Consider the following 20,198-nt stretch of genomic DNA (forward strand, 5'->3'; position numbering starts at 1 on the left):
GGAAGGCACTCGGATTGTCAAGAAAAATGTTGAGTAGGCCATCTCTTGGAGAAGGACTAGCGATTCTGGAGTTCCTTAAGTTTTTTTTGCCGTTCCCTTGAAGGCATTCCTTCACTGTGTTGAAGGGCGCAAAACTTTTACCAAGATTCTTCTCATGTACATTTCGATCGGCTGTACCGGATCCCAAGGAAGGGTATGTGGTCACTGGGTCTTCTAGTACATGGTACAATTTTTCATAACCCACACTCACACATAGCCCCAATAATACAGAAATTCCAAGCTAGGTAGATGTGGGAATGGTTGAAAATTATTACCATAATGGTAAATACGTTTTGAAACGTGAAAATAAATATTCTAAACAAAGGAAACATAACAGCAATGGGGCAGATTTATGTTGGACTTGCGCCACTTTTACGCCGCTGTTGTGTCACTTTTGTGACGCAGCGGCGGCGTAAACCCTGCGCCACGTTGCGCCCTATTTACATCATGACGTATCTATAGAGATGCGTCACGGTGTAAAGCCCTGCGCCACATGAAACCTGCGTCAGGTTTCATGTGGGCGTTTCTACGCAGGGAGGGGCGTTCCGTCGCAGGAACACCCCTGAAAAGTGACTCAGTGAAATCTACAAGATTTCACGGAGTCACTTTTCCAACGCTGATGCGTCAAAACCCTGCGCCTGCTTGAAGCAGGCGTAAGGCTTGACGCACCACGTTACAGATAGGGCAAGTTGGAAGAGTGCTGGAGTTGCGTGTAGCACGCAACACTATTTCAGCATTGCGCCAACTTTACGCCCCAGATGCGACACGCATCTGTTTATTCCTGCGTCATGATGCGCCACATTGTACATGTGGCGCATCATGGGTGGCGCAAGGGTAAACTTGCGTGCCGCATCTTTCCTGGCGCATCCCTGCTGATTTTCAGAGATGCGCCAGGCAACATAAATCTGCCCCAATAAATGCAGCTTTGCTTAGAGTCTGTTTGCTTAGAGTCTGCTTAGAGCTGTTAAAGTCTACTAAATCAGGATCTGTTTCTGACCCTTGTCCCCCGTCAATTCTGCACCCGGTTGCAGATAAGATCAGTTCCATTCTTACGCCTCTAATTAATCAAGTTCTGCTGTCAGGGAACTATCCTATTGTGTGGAAGACGGCAAGACGCTTGATCCTGCTGAGCTCAAAAATTACCGACCAATCTCGGGTCTGCAATTTGTTGCTAAGATTTTGGAAAAGCATATGAACACTATATGAATTTCTAGACCGTAATTGTCTACTCGATCCGGCTCAGCACGGATTTCGTTCCAATCACTCTACCGAGTCTGCTCTCATTGCTGCTGTGGAGGGAATCCGTATGGCAGTCGACGGAGGTGGTAGAGCTATTTTAGTTCTCCTCGATCTGTCGGCTGCCTTTGATACTGTCAACCATACGGTTTTAGTGCAGCGACTAAAGGAGGCAGGCATCAGTCACCGAGCCCTGGCCCTTCTTTCTTCTTTCTTGCAGGATAGACAGCAATCTCTTAGTTGGGATGGCTTGAAATCAGATAATTTTAACCTGACTTGTGGCGTCCCGCAGGGTTCGGCTTTATCCCCTACTTTGTTTAATCTCTATGTGTGACCCCTGGCGGCTGTTCTGAGGAAGCATGGTTTCTCCTTTGTTTCTTATGCGGACGACTCGCAATTGGTCATTTCGTTGGCAGATTCTCCTGAGTTAACTGTAGGACGGTTCCACCTGTATCTTAAAGATATTATGGCTTGGATGTCACTGAGCTTTTTGAAAATCAACACAGAGAAAACCGAAGTGATGGAATTCGGGAATAGGCCTCCAATCTGGAACAACCTCTGGTGGCCACCGGAGGCAGGACTTTGCCCCCTCCCTGTGGTAAAGGTTAGAAACCTGGGTGTCATATTTGACACTAAGATGAACATGTCAGCGAAGGTTAATAGCATAACTTCTGCTTGTTTTCTCCTGCTCAAGTCTCTCCGTAAGATCTTTCCTTTTATTCCTGCGGCTCTTCAGAAGACAGTGATGGCCGCTCTTTTTATGTCAAGACTTGACTATTGCAACGCTATGTTTTTGGGCATGGACAAGTTTCAGATCAGCAAACTTCAATCTCTTCACAATGCTGCTGTCTGTGTCCTGTTGCAAATTCCCAAGGGCCATTCCATTTCCTCTGCTAGGAGATCGTTGCACTGGCTCCCGGTCCAACAGAGAGTTGAGTTTAAGGCATTATGCCTTGTCCATAAGGCACATTATGGGGGTGGCTCTATCTACTGCCACAACCTTTTTAAACCTTATGTTCCCCGTTGTGATCTACGTTCGGCCAATCTCGGCCTTATGTACATCGCTAGACACAGACGTGCCAGATGGGGCGGTCGCACATTTTCCATCTGTGCCTCTCAATTATGGAACAGGCTTCCAGCCTCTCTTTGACTGGAGCCAGACCTTCTTTCTTTCAGGAAAGCTTTGAAGTCCAGGCTGTTTAATGTCCTCTAGGTTCCCAGCCCTTCCTGTCCTCCCTGCCTTCTCACACCTCAGCGCCAAGACGCCGTTTGGCATTAGAGCGCTTTATAAGCCTTTTTATACATATACTTTATACTTAGAGCAGTGATACTCAAAGTACGGCTGGGGTGGGGAGGCGGGGGGCACATGCGCCCTCCTGACCAGCACTGGGCAACTTTTTACTTGACTCAACTCTGTTATTGAAAAATGTTAAATAAGCGTGCAAGCGTTTGTTTAGTGGCTAATTAAAGTTAAAGAAAGGAAGTAACTAGGGTCTCCTACACCCCCTTATCTCTATGATCACATTCATTTTTAACGACATTTTGAAGCAAAAATTTAAAAATATGATAAAATCTCATCAGATTTCACAAAGTGTATTTCATTAACATACACAATCGTCTCACCTTCATATAACAGATGATCAGTGCATTGAGAAGTATTTTAAAATGTGATAGTTTTCAAACATGAATTAGGAAACGTTAATTCCCCCCTTCCACCCTGACAACAATGTCAATAGTAATCTAGGACCCAAGTCAGTGGTTATGTGCACTCTTTGGGTGGCCTTGGTTCCTATTTTACATGAACAGCATTATAGTTTATCAAATCAAAGAATGGAGAGGGTTTTGTACAGTGCACATCCCGAATTCATGCATTTTCGAGGTCCTCTTATATGTGGTAATGAAGAAAAATGAGGGAAAGTGACATAAATAAATTGCCTAGGACCACACAAGTGAGGAAGCCAGGATGAATCCCTGGTTTTCTGGTTTCACATTGTGCAGTTCAGCTGCTAGATGTATATGCTTAACCTCCCTACACCCACCTCAATACCAACCTCCCCCGCATCCCTCCTGGCCTCCCTCCGCCAACCTGCTGGCATCAGTGTGGCCCTTGGTCACATCACAGTCCAAATTTTTTGGCCTCTGGGAAAATGTTTGTGAGTACCCATGGTTTAGAGGCTGCTTACCTGAAAATCAGGTGGCAGAATCCGACGTAGCCAAATAAGCACAACATTCTTATCATCCAGAAAACTATGGCACATTTCTCTCTCTTTTGTGTACACAGAGCTCATTCTTCAGAAGCAAAATAGCTCACTTTTATGCACATGATGAATACACTGTATTGGATTTGGATTGGGGTATTTCGCATAAAACATGGTAGATTTTCTGCATAGCTTCACACAAAATATTTGCACAGTGCCCATACGAGTGCGGAGACCCACAATTATAAAATTCTAGGTCTCCTGTGTATCACCTTCTCCAACACCTACCACGGGATGATATGTGTAAGTACACCAAAAAGGGGGTCAAGCAGACCACGCCAAACAATTCAACTTGACAACATGCACAAGACAGATGCTGTTAACGAGTAAAATGATGCCTAATGGACATGAATGGGAGGTCGAAAAACAGTTAAGGTTTTAACCTGAGCAGATATTACACATATGCTGAGGGTTCAGTTTTAACCAACGCCTGCTAGGTTAAAAAACCCACGATTTTGGGAAGGGATTGCCCCCAACCTAGTTCATGTTCTGAAGGTTCCCAAAGGTGGACATAAACTGGTCAGAGGAACCCTAGTTGGGTCCTGGCTCTGAACCTAGCCAGACAGGCTTCCTGCACGTGCAAAAGTGAGACATGAACTGCTTGGTAGGTTGCTCCCCAATATCCTTTCTTAGATCTCAGAGACCTTTGCCTTTTCTCAATTGTATAAGAAGCATCCTTCTGCCCTTCTAAAATTTCCTTTGAGACAGATTACATTTTTTTTGAATTTATTAATCGGAAAAGACACTTCAAGCAATGATAAGAGACAATATGATGAAAGGAGCCTCACCTTCTTCCATTTGCTTTGGTTGAGGCAGTAGAATGGTATATTTTTGGTAGTTCTCATTTTGTTCAATCTTGATTCGACTCGTCTTTGCTTTGATTGCCCTTCTAAAAACAGCCTTTAAATAGATCTCTACATATTAGAATTCACTTCTATCTCTTCTGTCTGCTACTTTCCCCCTCTGCTGTCTTTTGCTCTATTCTCACCTCCAGAAGGATGCCTTGCATCTGAACAATAATAGCTAAGCAGGCGTCCTTTCCTTTGCCAGACAACTCCTAATTCAGCGCCTCTGAATTCTGTACTGATTGAGTCTACTGGACCCTGGAGCTCACGTCTGGAGAGAGAACAGTCCTTACCTGTCTTGTTCATTCAAGACCACGAATCTTGTGACCCTGTAGGAACTCGGGCCTTATTGCCCTGAAGGCAAAATCAACCTACACTCCTACTGCTTCGAGGCTAATTGCAATATCTCAGCACTTGGTCCCACGATCCTGAGCCTTGCCATTGCAGTGATATCACTGCTTTTATCAGCATTAAAGGATTTGAAGCCCATCGAGCCTGGCCAACTAGTAACTTTGCACACACTTAACTTTGATGTAAATGTCTTGATGGCATGGGTGTTAGTTGGTGTATCCATTGGACACTGTAATTCTGATGAAGTTCTTGTGCTGGTATGGTGGGTGCAGATTAACTTAGGGGGACTTTTATTTAGTGAACTTCAGAGAGAGAAATCACAAATGCGAGTACAGTTTTCCCTGGATACAGTTGCACACTGACTTTGCAGGAAGTTCTGGATTGATTAATTCTTTTGATTTCTCAGAGAACAGACAACATGTTTCCTTTGCTAGAGTCCCTCTAGATTGTGCCTGCCCAGCAGATGTGCACCAGCTCGCTGCCCTCTTTACCACAGTGACAGGCGAGCCAGATGTCAGCAACTTTCTCCAGGGTGCCTGCTCACTTATCTGGAAGAGAGTCTTAGGTGCCGTTGTGCTCAATGAGCAAAGAGAAGTCAGAGAGTACTGCCACAAGCTCTGAAGCTAGATTATTGTGTGAGCACCCTGTTACCATGCTCCTGCCTGTGTGCAAAAAGAAGTATGAGAAGGGTTGATCTGGTGGAATCAGATAGTAAAGTAGAACTTTTACAGAACTTCAAAAAGTTATGATTCCATTCAATTGGAAGACCACAATACTACGTCTACCTAACTCTAACTAGGACGCTGTCTCACCAGCCCGCTCAATTACTGACGCCTGCTGGCTGTCTTTTCATCCTGCTATACAAGCTTTTTCATCTCTATCTTTCTTCTTCACCTTGATGCCCTCAACATTCTATCGAATCTCATGCCTGGTTATGTTCTAGTAAAGATACAATGTCCCTAAGAATATTTGCTTCACAGTTTGACAGGAGAGTCACCAAGTGGCAGCGGTGGCAAACGCACTGCCTCTGCCACTTCAACCCCCCAATCAAATGTAGAATATGCTGCTGACCTAGCAGCACCTTTTCCCCAAAACTACTCACGTCTCCATGCCAGCAAGAGTTTTGGTAAAAATAAACAGTGTTCGATGATCTACCAATACCTCCACAGTAGGCATTTTTGGTATTGTATAATCAACATAAAAAACACTTTCCCGAGGGGGGGGGGCATTTCCATTTTTTCCAATTTGGTGCCACCATGCAGTGTAGAAAAATATGAGAGAAGTAGAGTCATAAGGCCTGCCTTAAATAGGGGTATTCCTGTGACATTTTGGCTGGCGTTTGTGTGGCAATCTGGTGAGGCAGCGTGTTTTTGAGATCACTTCTAAACTGAGAAAAATTCTAACTTTAAGACTTTTGGTATTCACAGAAGGCATTTAGGATTCCTAAAGTTAGGAGTCCCAACTTTACTACTCCTAAACTGAGAAAAATCCTAACTTTAAGACTTTCGGTATTCACAGAAGGCATTTAGGAGTCCTAAAGTTAGGACTCCTAACTTATGTGAATACCGAAATGAGTAAGTGCCTTCTGTGAATACCAAAATGAGTAAGTGCCTTCTGTGAATACCATAATGGTAGTAAGTTTAGGATTTTGTCTTAAGTTAGTTCTTTGAATCGGGCCCACTGTATACACATATTCTTTTACTCACTTGGCATTAAGCTGTTGCTCTGATTTTAATTTACCTTAAAGAAAGGAAAATAACAAGAGGCATTTGGCAAAACAGCTTTTGGTTTAATTAAATGCAGAGGCAAGAAGAGTCTCGACAGAATGCGTCTGATGAAAGTCTCTTGGTGTACAAAGTTTTGGATGACATTATATACATCTGTGAGGTGCAATAAAGTCATTATAGAGTTATTTCTGCATTCCTAAAAAGCATCTCAGTCATCAACTAACAAGTTTGGGCATCTGATAAGGACACAGTTGGCTCTCGACCTCGGGGAGAGCAAATGTGGGCCATTGTGTATGAGTCCAGATGCCTGGCATGAGGAGCATGCGACTAGTATGTGTGGGGTGCATGTCATGTCCTGATTGGCTAAGTGTTCCTATCTACATGTGGTATCGAGCTTTGTGGTATTTTGGGGGAATGCAAGGCTTTGGCCAAATGTGTTTTATTGGGGCCAATTTCTTCGGACCTGTTTGTGGTGCAACTAGCTATCTGTGGGATTGATCAGGGTTTTCCCTCAGTGTGCATTTGTCTTTGGTTTAGGAGAGACCTGTTATTCGATAGGTGTGGGGCACAGGACCTGTCTGACCATGTATGTCTGACTCTGGGTTGATGTGGACGTCACCTTGGGTAAATCCCACAGCAAAGATGAGAGTTTACTGTAACTCCTAAAAATAATATGGCAGACACTGTTGTCATTTTTATCGACATTCTCAACATTGCGTGTACAGTTTTTATAGCATACACTGATATTGTCTTTACAGACATTGACATAGTTATGCTTTCCTAGATCATTATGTACTTTGATATTGCTTTTACTAGTAACAACATTGTCATACGTACATGGATTATGGCGTACATTAATATAATTCTCAGGTGATGGCCCACGTTGACATTTCATGTATTGGTATTGACATTGTTGGGCCTGCACATATCACGGTATTCATTGAAATCGTATTTACCCATTCGACCAAAGCACTGCACCAGCTGCACTCATAAATTTGTTATTATATACATTGAACATAATATCTAAATATGCTTGGATGATGCTGCAATAGTGTATAGTTGGTCCCCATTTATGTTCTTTAATTGGCTTTGATTAAAATCAGGTAGTTACCCATATGTAGATTTAATTAGGACTTTCTTGAAAGAACAAGTACATGCACCCTGTTCTTTGTACATTTTAATTATTGATGGCTGAAACCCTCCATTGTCCATTTGATTCATGTGTGTGTGGTTGTGTGTGTGCATGGACATTTTCCAAAATATATCCCTGATAATAAAGATATTGTTCTGTTTTATTAGTAGAATGACATCCAAGCTCCCACATCATTTTGGTGATGATACAGATTCACCAACAAGGATTGACTCCAATTTGGCCCATGCTTCTTGTTGTTCACCCAGAAACAATATTTTACCAAACCAGCTGTGGACCCACACCAGTGGAACACTTAAGGCATTCTAAGGTAAGTGCACCAGATCCTTCTAAGAGCCACCCACACTAAGATATAATCTACCACATTTCCTTCTTTATGATTGTCCTCTTTTGTACTAGCTAATGAGATATCCAAAGCCCAAAGATTGACCACATAAGCTTTTTGGCACTTCATTTATCCCTGCTTGCACCTCTAAAGTCCTGACATACTGGGAATTTATTCCATGTTCCACTTTATCATATTACCAGAAAGGCAGTTGTATCTAATCATAGCTCTACTGAAAAGCACACACTATATTTTATTTTCACATTGCTACATCTTCAATGCAACACTTGGAATCAGGAGGATAGTCCTCAGGCTGCTTTTCACCTTTAAGATTCTGACTAACACTCACCAAATTAAACAGGTGGTCAAAAAGCATTAGCATAAGCAGAAAAAGATTTACTGCAAAAATATTTTTTATCTCCTACTGAGTCATTGGTTATTCATTGTATCATTTCCTCACATGCATTTACTCTGCTATTTGATGGTATAGGCAGGAATGAAACATTTCCTAGCTATTGTAACAGAAGGATTCAATTCTGTTAAGGACTTGGAGGAGAGGATTATGCTAATCTTTCTTCATCTATTTCTCCAGCAGTCAAAAAAAGTCAACAATAAACAAACTACATTTCCCAAAAGACAATGGCAAAGTAGAAAACATTAAATCGTTCATAATGAAACACAGTCCATTTAGTCCATCATTAGTTTTCACTCCCTCTCTTTCTTACCGCAACAAATGCTGTTCCAAATTTTGACATTATTCCTGCTTATTCAACTCAATAACTAAAATGCAAAATAAGGAAAAGTATTAAAATAATACATACAACATAAAATCCCCAAAATAATATATATCACTTAGAAAATCCATCTAATAAAAAGATATTCGAAATGTTTGCTTACTGCTAACGAATATAAACTTAAACTTCACATATTTTAGAGTGGGAAGATCAAAACCTTTGATAATGTGGAGGGATAATCCTCGGCCTCCGAGTCCTTAATTAAATTGAAACCTTCGGTTACGATATCCTCGACCTCTGAATCCTTAATTAAATTAAAACCTTTGGTTACAATAGTTAGGACATTTTTCATTCTATATCAGGGCCAGAGGTGAGGATTATGCTAGTTTAGAGCTTATTTATTACCAATGAAGCAATGTCTGAGATTGGTTTGAAATAGAACCTGTTAAAAGTACAATCAGAAGACCAGTCTGCTGTATTTAAGATATTTTCCAATCGATCTCCCAAATAAAAGGACGTAGATGCCATAGCATCCCATATAAAATGAGCCCCAAAAGCTTTAATATCAATCCCTGCTTCCTGCATGGCCCAACGTACCCATCTGGGTATAGTTGGGGAACAGACTGGTTTGTGTGCTTCTCTAATAGAAATTTGTAGCTGATGCTAACCTCCTGTAGCTGATGCTAACCTCCTGGATGAAGTTTTACTGTCATGATTTTATACGCTTTAATACATTGAACTACACACAACCTTCGTACATCTCTTAAGGATACCACTCAAGAATTGCATTTAGTTCACCGATCAATGTTGAAGGTGACCCTGTCCAGAGTGAATACTCTACCTCTAATGTCTAGAGCTCTGACATTTGAAACTCTCCTTCAGGAGACTAAACAAAGAAGCATCACTAATTTAGCAGATAGTTCTTTCTGTGACGAATATTTATTGCCTGGCCAGGAAAGGATAACATTTAGAAACAAATTAGAATCCCAAAGGGATTAATATTTAGGTTCCTGAAGGAGAGAATGTTTAACAGCTCAGTAATTTATTTAACAAAGAATGCTCTCCCACCAGATTCCCATCAATCGGATCATGTCCTGCTGAAATAGCTGATCTGGAGATATTTACTCATATGTAAGCCATTCCCTGACCAGTCATGGACAAGGCGCCCATCAGAACCCTGCCAATTTATATCTTTTAACTGTTCCATCTGCCTAAACCAAAGAGAGAAGAAGTTGAGCTTGTCTCGAAGGGCCAGTGATTTCCCAGTGTTTTTGTATTGAAAATCCCAGGAAAGTTTCATCAGTCAGAACTGTATACCATAGCTAAGTTGACATCACTATCACCAGATTTGCAATTTTTCTCCTCTCTTGTGCTGAAAGGCGGGTAATCATTGAGAAGAGGGGAAAGACATAACCCTGTTCCTTGAACCAGTCCTGAAGGAAAGCATCCATGGCCGCCGCTGCCAGATGCGGTTTCCAACTGATATAACTGGGAAGTTGATGGTATAGCCTAGAAGCAAATAAGTCTACTGAAAATGGCCCCAAAGTTTTGATATTTGTTTGAAAATAATCAGAGGGAGCCCCCAAGAACTGGTATTTTGAAAATTACGAGACTGCCAATATGCTACTATGTTTGAATCCCCCGACAGGTATTCTGCAGGTACTGAGATATTTCTCTATATACAAAACTCCCAAAAGGCCCTGGCAGGGTCCACTAAAAGTTTAGATCTTGTTCCCCTCAGAGGATTGATACAGTGTACTGCAGCTACATTGTCCATCTTCAACAACACCTTGGAATGAACTTTGTCCTTGGCCCAGCACCGAACCGCGAAAGAGCTGGCAAGTAGTTCCAAGCAATTAATATGCAAATGCTTTTCCAAAGAAGACCATCTTCCACTTGTGGAAACATCTTCAGATCGAGCGCCCCAGACGTCTTCACTGGCATCTGACTCTAATGATGTCTGTACATGATCCAAAAATTGCTCATCCATTCCATTCTTCCATTTTGGACAACCACTAATTCATCTCCTCTCTCACTTCCAGGGAAAGAGAGATCTTCTGAGATTTATAACTAGTCAAAAGCCTCTAACTCTCTTTTCATCTCCTCTCTCACTTCCAGAGAAAGAGAGGGATCTTCTGAGAAAAAGTTAGAGCTTTTCTGAGATGTTCTGCCTTGAGGCTTTGAAAAGCCATGTAATGAAAGGGAAAAGGTAATATAGCCTGAATAGAAGATAATAATAGGCCTACCAATCTAGCTATTTGCACAGAATTCCTGCTGTATCTTCTTCATTTTCCTGGAAGGTAGGCTGAGGGTAGCCTGCGCAGAATCTATTATGAAGAAGAGAAAGGTAACAGCTTGAGAAGGACTTAAACTAGATTTTTTCTCATTTATGATGAATCCTAAATCTTCTAGGAGGGACTCCGCCAACATAAGTTAAGCAATACCCCTCCAAGGTCACTGATATCGAATGAGAATATCTTCCAAGTAAACAATAAGACGAATACCCTGAGCCCAAAGATACTCTAGTACTAGACGAAGCACCTTGGTGAAGAACCACGATGGAAAGGAAAGACCGAAAGCCAGTGTTATGAACTAGTGTGCTTGAGACTCCCAAATGAACTGTAGAACCCTGTGGTGAGGAAGAAAAAATGAAATGGAAAGGTATGCCCTTCAAATCCAGATGAAGCATACAATGGCCCTGCCTTAAGAGGTCTCACAAGAGGTGAATACCCTCCATTTTGAAATGGTGATATACCAGCCATTCGTTGAATTGGCTCAGGTTTATCACTAGTCAAAAGTCTCTAACTCTCTTTTCCACTAGGAAAATATTGCTTAACAAACCTTTGGAATGGATTATAGTGGAAGATATTGCTTCTTTTATGACAAGGGCAGACACCTCTTCCTGAATCAGAGCAGCATCCTGGAACGGGGTCGAAAGGCTTGAACTGGAGTTCCCAATAATTAAAATGAAACCCCTGAACTGTGTGATATACACATGCGTCTTTTGTAATCAACTGCCAACTGTGTACATAGTCTGACAACCTGCCTCCCACTCTTCAATGGGAAGAAGGGGCACTTCTCACCTGAGGATGCTGCTCCAGGACATCCTCCACTGAAATGACCTTTGCCACCTTTGTACTTTTGGATTCCTCCAGAAGGAAAAAAAAACTCCAACTTTGAAAGAATCTTGCCATTGTCCACGGCTGGCAGTTTGACCTTTGTAATGGACTTGATGAACAAAGTGGCTGGCCGAGAGTCCTCTGCCATTACAGACCCCTGCAATAACCTTAGAGGAAAAAATTGTCTTCATAGATGCCTAAGCTTTAGCCAAGGATGTAAACCTGGCTGCAAACTTCCCCAATTCCTTTATAATTGGATCCCCAAAGACATCACCTTGTGTACTGGGTCAGCCTCAGATGAAGAGAGATCTCCAAACTTAGGATCTACTATGATAGGAAGTGAAAGACGTCACTCAGTAGAAAGGGCACAATTCATATTCCCTAGGAATATTATTGACCTTTGCACTCAACCTGAGTGGATATCAGGAGAAATTAGAGATCCTGATTCTTTAGCTTCCTCAGCCATGTCTCAAGACCCTGTTGAATCCCTCAAGCTCTCTACTGTCAAGACGTTTATCTTGAAAAAGACTGCCAAAAAAGGTCAATTCCTTTTTCAGATCACAAATATATTTGATTAAAAAGCCATACGAGTGTCAATCTCCGGCGTGAGTACCACTTTTTCATCCGAGAGGGATGTGGACGTTCCCACCCTAAGGCGATTGCGAACTTCCTTATTCAGAGGTTGAAGCAATCTTCCTGCTCCATAAGCAGCAACATTTTCTTCTGGGGTCCTCTCTGAGGAACGTGGATGAAAAATATCATCCGGATCCAACATATCAGAAATGGGATGTTTAGCATCAACATCAGTATTCCCACTGCATAAGGAAGGGTAGGTGAAGGATACCAAAGACGTTCTTGTCTATTGTCCCCATTTAAGTCAGGAGGGGAATCATCCCCATCAGGAGAAGGTCACACTCATCCTCAAAAGAATCGCCAATATTAGGAGTTTCAGAAACATGGTCCCAAATATGTTGATACCATGGCAAAAATTATCTTCCTAATTTAGCAAATGTGATACTTACTCTTAGCAGTTGCTTTCTTAGGAGAAGACTTGCCAAAATGCCCTTGTGGTAAAGGAGTACTAGATGTTTCAGGCATATCCTCCGTTGGAAAAAAGGGTTCTCAGCATTTACACTCAACCTGCACCAATTGTTTCTCTATGGGGACCATTACTTTTGCCACAGCTTTATAAATTGAAGTGTCAACAGCTTCAAAGAAAATATTAGCCTACGGTTAACCAGCTACAGCTGTTTACTCTTTCTAAGACATTTGGAGACCTGGATACTCATTTAAGTAATTACTGGGAAACCAGCAACCAATGAAGTAGGCCAAATATCTAATAGGGGATAGCCCAGGGCACAAAATCCAATTGTATCTATGTTTTTGTATTCCACCCCCCAGGTCAATTCCCTAGATTACTAAATTTTACAGACCCTGGTGAAGGGTGTTAGGAAATATAGATGTTGTCCATAAAACGAAAACTATTCCTAAATAGACCATAAGGGTGTCAGACTCGAGGGTGTTATGTCCACCCCAACTCTGGAACCGACAAATGATCACACCACACATGGAGCTTGGTAGCGAACGTCTTTATTCTTCAGCCTGTAACTATTACCTGAACGAAATACATCATAGCCTTTATTGACAACATCCAGACACACCCAAATACCTCCCAATTAAGAATGTAACTTTGTAAGGAGAACGTTGAGGACCACAAGAGTCCTGCTGCACATGATCACACAACATTACATCTCCCCCTTTGTTAAATGAAAAAAAGTATGAACAACATATGTACATTAGAATTTCTCAATGAGTCACTGAGATGCTCGCTCCAATCAGGTGAAGGAGTTATCCATCATTGTAGATGTAGACTCAGATGCTTGACTTGGGAATCAGGAGGACTTGTCTCACTAGTAAGGCCTGGAGCCGACAAACATCAAGGCCGATGTTTGAAAGGTGATGAGTCTCTCGTAATGGACTTTCAGGGATATTGAGCTGTCACCATATCCCCTTAACTTGTCACAACTCTCAAGGGATCAGCATCAAACGGAGCATCAGTTTTGCATTTCCCATTTGGTTTTACTATGACCCAATCTCCTTCTTCGTAAACCATGTCCCAAGGGCATCTGCGCTTATCTGCATAGGCATTCATCTTGCTTTTGTGAGAAGCGTCTGTGACACAAATCTTGTCAGTGTCTATTGCTCAGCTCGTGGTCCATTGTGGGAGCTTTATTCCAATGGCACTCCCAAATAGCAAGGTGGCAGGGCTTTCACCTATTGTAAAATGGGGAGTTAACTAATAGACACAAAGGGGTGGAAGTAAGATTGATTTGAGATCACTTCGTTCAAGCGCTACGCACTCAACCACTTTCTTCAGAGTGCCCATAAATCATTTGACAACGCTGTTGTCTCCTGTGACCAGAGAGGTGTGCTCTTCTGATGCTTGACAATCAAGCAACTAAGAAAGTCCTTAAACTCCCTGCTGTTGAAGGGTGGACTGTTGTCAGACTTGAGAATGGAAGGAACACCTCGTGCTGTGAAAATGTCATCCAGCCTCTCAATGACTTTGTCCTGGCTGGTCGATGATAAATCTTCCACTAAGGGAAAACATGAGTACTCATCAATAACTAACTTGAGATGATGGTCATAAGTAAGGGTTCAAAGAAATCAAGAGCAATTTCCTCCCATGCTTCTTTAGAAAGGTCAGACATATTAAGTGGATGGTGTGTTGTCTTGGGAGATAAGTAGTCACATACATGACATGCTTTCAAGTCTTTCTCAACTTGTTCATCAAGGTGAAGAAACCACACTGAGGGCTGTCTTGGTGGCTACAATGCCATAATGTCCTTTGTGTGCCAGTTCATTGATTTGTTATCTCAATGTCTTGCATATGACAATTGTCAAACCTCTTAGTATCTTACCTTCCTTCACAATGGAAATTATTTCTTGCATATTTTAGAATTTTTGAAATTTCAACGTCATCCTTGAAGGGGTTGAGCATGTTTCCTCCAGCTCCTCTCCTTGGGGAGAGGGGTTGGCCTAATGGCTAGGGCGGGCGACCTCGAATCTAGGGAACCATGTTCGAGTCTCAGCAATGATGCTGAACATCCTGTGATTCTGGGCAAATCACGTAATCTTCCTGTGCCTAAATTTTTTTTTTTTTTGTTGTAATGAATGTGTCTTCATGTAACGTAACTGGTGCTATGGAAAACGCTCTAATAGCCGATAACTTTGGGTCAAGTTCGCGCTATATAAAACTCCGTAAAATAAATAAATAAAATGATTGTGTTGCAATGATATCCTTGAGTGTGAGCATGTTTCTGCCTATGTTAGTAGCAGCAATGATTTCCTCAATGGATAGACCTGCCAGAGTGAGAGACCTTACTATGAAGTTGACATATGCTTCAGACATTGCACTGTGATGTTGTAATGGCACTCGTGAAAAGTCATCTGCTGGGTTTTGATCTTTCCCTGGTTTATGCACTGTAGGAAAGTGTCATATTTTGATGTTCCGCCGACATTATTTGCCCTGAATACTGTTGTTTTAGAACTGGAAGTGCACTGGCAGCTGCTAATCAGACCCCAGTGCCAATGTGAATTGGTTCACCCAATTGATAAGATACTTTAACCCCCCTTACAAGTCCCTAATATAAGCCACCAGGGGTACCCAGGGCAACAGGGATAAAAGGGGTCACCATGGCTGCAGCACTATTCGTGCCACCCTGAGTGACCTGAGTAAAAGTACAGTTTGCAGAACTGCTATCACAGCCTGCAGAAGCAGCTTCCCTGCCTTAGTTCAACTCTACACACACCATGTGTGACAGAGTCCCCTCACTGCATTGATATATGTAAGTCACCCCTAAGTGAGGCCTCCCAAAGCCCAGGAGGCAGGTGCATTATTTAAATGGTTAAGGCATATATGTTCAATCATATATAACTCTACAGTAACCTTGCCATTCAATTTTAATGTAAATGAAAGGCGGTTGATAGGTTAACAAGTACTGGCTACCGAACAAAACCAATATAGCCAGCTCCACAATTGTACCACTGAATTTAGTCATGTTTGATATCAAACACAGTACTTTTTCACCCCTCAAGGGTGAGCTGGCATGCACCCTCAGAGGGTGCCCACCAAGATACCGAGTTCCCTTATGCCTTGGAGGGCTTTCTGAGTCATTTGCTGCCAAGTCAGAAGTCTGACCTCCTGCTGGTGAGTGCTATCATTCCCAGAGGATGTGGGACAAAAGGCATGGCCAGGAAGGAGGTCACACCCTGCCCTCCCAGGATAGCTGGTGAAAGACCCATCAGGGCAGTGAGCGTCAAAGGCTTCACCACCTCTGATATGTAAGTAACATGTCTCCCAGTGGAGAAAAAGGCTCTCCCTTCCCCCAGGCACTCATGTTTGTGCGTTGGAGGGAAATTAGGTATTCAAGAGGAATAACCCCTCCAAAGACTAGCCACACCTCTAGGGTGGGCTAGTGTGTCTGTACAGCCACAGATGGCCTGTGCCATCTTGAAAAGTCCCAAGAATAATGGGTTCTGGGCAGTTTGATGACATACACCAGTCCTGGATGTGGTCACCTCAGGGGCGGATTAGCCACAGGACTAGTAGCCTATTGGCTACTAACCCTCACACCGCTAAACACCCCCTAAATCCAGAATTTAAAGGACGCCCCTTACACCAGAATGTCAGATCTGCTCTGAAGAAGAAGAGGACAAAGAGTACACATTGTCAGCATAAGCATGAAGAGACGCAAAGTACTGCACCTGTGGCAGAAGCTTGCACTTGCTGGACATCACTCGCCCAGGACCAGAGACCAGTTCCAAAAGGAAGGTGAACCCCTCTGTGACCTAAAGACTTTACTGGGTCTCCCTAGGACTAGAGGTACTAGTTCCCTGCAACCAGCAGGCACAAACCACACCTCCACGACCCGAAGAAGGACTGTCCATTGGGCTCTGTCGAGGACCAGCCTGAAAGTAACCAACCAGGTGCCTTTTGGGAAGCACAGTCCTAAACCTGAGTGAGTCTCAGCCCTCCACAGCGTCCCCAAGACTTGTGAAAGAAGATTTGCTTCCTCGTTGCTTTTGCTGTGGCCAAGATTTGTTGGTGTTCTTGTTGACTACTGACTACTTTACTCGATGCTCCAAGAAGGGAAAATCCTTTGTTCCATCAACCTTCTACTTCTGTGGTGCAGTTACTTATCGTCAATGTTGGCACTGTAAAATACTTTACATATGTTCCTCTAAGTTAGCCTGTCTGCTCTTTCCCACTCTATCAGGGCTGAGAGAAGGTGTGAATCCAAGTTCCACTTTTGGGTATCTTATTAATATTACATGGTAAGGCCTCCTAGCCATATCACATAATATTACCACATTGTTTCATGCACAGTAGTGTAGCCATACTCTTGCAATCTCAATCCCCACCTCTCGATGCGATGGGGCATCTTAGCTTTCAGATTTCCGAAAATGGTGAGGTACACCTGGTGTTCAGTGACAAGGGTGAAATGCTTTCCGTACAGAAACACATGAAAATGTTCACAAGCCCACACTTCAGCCAGGCTCTCTTTTTCTGGCTGAGAATAGGCACATTCAGTCTGAGATAAACTGCTAACATATACCACAATGGGTCTCTCAGCATTTGAATGTCCAGTGTGTTGTTCAAGGATCACGCCCAACCCCACTGGGCTTGCATCTACTATGACCTCAGTATGTAACGATGAATCAAAATAGGCCATTTCAGTTGCATTTTCTATTGCGTGTTTGATTTTTCTTAAACTTTGGTCACATTCAGAGGACCACTTAAAAGGAATATTCTTCTTTGTCAACTCTCTTAATGAGGCAGTCACCATGGCAAAGTCACAAATATATCTGGAGCAATAGCTGGTCATACCTAAGAAGGTTTGGAGCATGGTTACATCCTCAGGGGTACACAGTGGCGTAACGAAACTTGAGGGGGCCCCCCTGCAAAGTACATGGGGGGGGCCCCCCATTCTCCTCGCCAGTCAAGAGCCCTCAGGCCAGCGACCCGCCATACTGCAGGGGCTCACCCCAGCCATAAAAAAAGGATTCTGGTTCCTCTATTGGTCACATCCGCCCTCTCATCGAGCGATTTACATACATCAGTAAATGCTGCTGCGCCCTCCAGCAAAGTTACATAACACTGCCTCCAGCCGGCCCACCAAACACATCCTCCTACTTGATGAGCCACCTTCAAGCGAAGCCCTCTCAGTTAACCACCTCCAAACTCAGATCACTTCCGTCGTGCCTGCTACTAACTCATCCATTACACTCTACCCTCACCCCTATGAAACCCGCAATTATGCTTTTCTGCCCGCCTTTAAAACCACCCCTCGGATGTCACTGCAAACCTGTGACCGCCGCCTACTGCTCCCCTGTCCATCACCCACAGAAAGACTGATGACCGGTCACCATCTAACCACTGCCTACCAGTAAAGACAGAGCCTTTCAGCTGCTGGCCTCCCCAATGCCACTATGGAAGTTTTAAAAATGTTGAACAATCTCTGCAACTGACCACCTCAAAACATTTCTTCCTGCTAGCCTATACGGCATCAAAGCCGTTCCTGCTACTTTTCATCCTCTGCATGATGCACACAATAATATCAAATGTACAAAGGGTCAGATTTTTGTTTCCTCACGCCAACATTAATTTACACTATGTACCCCACTAAACCATACCTGTTGTCAAAGGCAAACCAGATCCCATATGTAGCACCAGTCAACAAGTACCCCAAGGACAAACACCAGAGAGAATGAGCGATTCATGAATTAAACCTACAATGACAACGTAGCATTTCCCCACCAACTGTCAGCCCAGCGAAGTCTGCAACCGCACAGTAGCCATCAATACCAGCAACGTCTAAAGCGCATTTCCACTTCCTTTCTTTGGCAGCTCCTGATACATATACGTATACCTTCTGGGCGCCATCTACCACAGACCACAGCATTCTTTATGTCCCTAAGACTAACCAAATGCTGTCGGTGAACGCTTCTCTTCCCCCTTCCTTACTAATAACTAATGGAGGATAACGAAAAAAAATTATAGTATTTTCTTATGCAAATAGCGTATCAAGCACTTGCTGCCCGCAGTCCTCGCCAGATCCACCCAAATCAATATTCTGCTATCGCACCATCTTGTCACCCCTATTATTATCTGAAGATATTTTTTTATCCCTTCCTTGAACTGGGAAAAGCAATACTTTGCACAAAAACAAGTCCCTTTAAAACCTTTGCTACTTACAGACTCGCAAAGCACTTCCTTGTTTTACTAACTGTTGTAAAGCAAACGGATAACTCATTCTAGGATTGGGATTATTGTTTAGAGGTGTGGAAGTTAATACTGAGACATAGGATGATTTTTTGCATACACTCGTTCTTCCCTGCATGCGCACACAAAGCAACATTACAATTTAGCTAAACAAATTGTTCAGAAATGTACCGGAAGGTAAAGAAACAGCCCAAATAATTTTTACAAAGAAAAATAGACAATCGTCAACTTTATACCCCATGACATAAAAGCCTTAGCGTGCACAGCTTGCTCAAATCCACGCTACCTAATTCTACCAAACTCAGCACATTTGAACCTCTCATAATTCCATGCCACACTATTCAACTATAAATAATTTAACCCTACATTCCATACCACATAATTACAATCCTAAATATGAAAAAACATATATTTCTACTTCACTCCATACCTCATAATTCCACATCACATAATAACATTCCACACAACTTAATAGCACTCCAAACCACATAATTACACTCCACACTACACAATTCAAGTACACATAATTCCACTTCAACCTATATAATTATACGTCACACAACATATTTACACGCAACTCCAAAACACAGAATTACCCTCCACAAAATACAACTCTGCAAAATGCTACATAATTCCACTCCGCACAATTATACACCACACCATGCCACATAATTCCACACGTCACAATTCCACAATTCATCCCCACACAATTCATCACACATAATTACTCCACATAATACCACTCAGCACCACATAATTAACCTCCAGATAATTATGCTCTCATCCATATTGCATAAATACACTCCACATAAATCCAGTCTGTCACGTAGCAACATTCCACATAACTACACTTCACACCATGCCTCATAATACCACTCAACATAATTTTCACCCAGCAGCGAACACTTCCACGTCACACATTTCAACTCTACACATTTCCATTCCACACCACATAATTCAACAACAAACTACATAATTCAAACCAACAACAGAATTACATAACACACCACATACATCCAATCTACACCACAAAATTCCACATCATGCTATAATATTTAACAGCACACCACATAAGTAAACTCCACTACATACTACTCCACAACGCAAAATACCATTCCAGATAATCTCA

This window comes from Triturus cristatus, chromosome 5_1 (assembly GCF_964204655.1).
Source record: "Triturus cristatus chromosome 5_1, aTriCri1.1, whole genome shotgun sequence".
NCBI classification, from domain to species: Eukaryota; Metazoa; Chordata; class Amphibia; order Caudata; family Salamandridae; genus Triturus; species Triturus cristatus.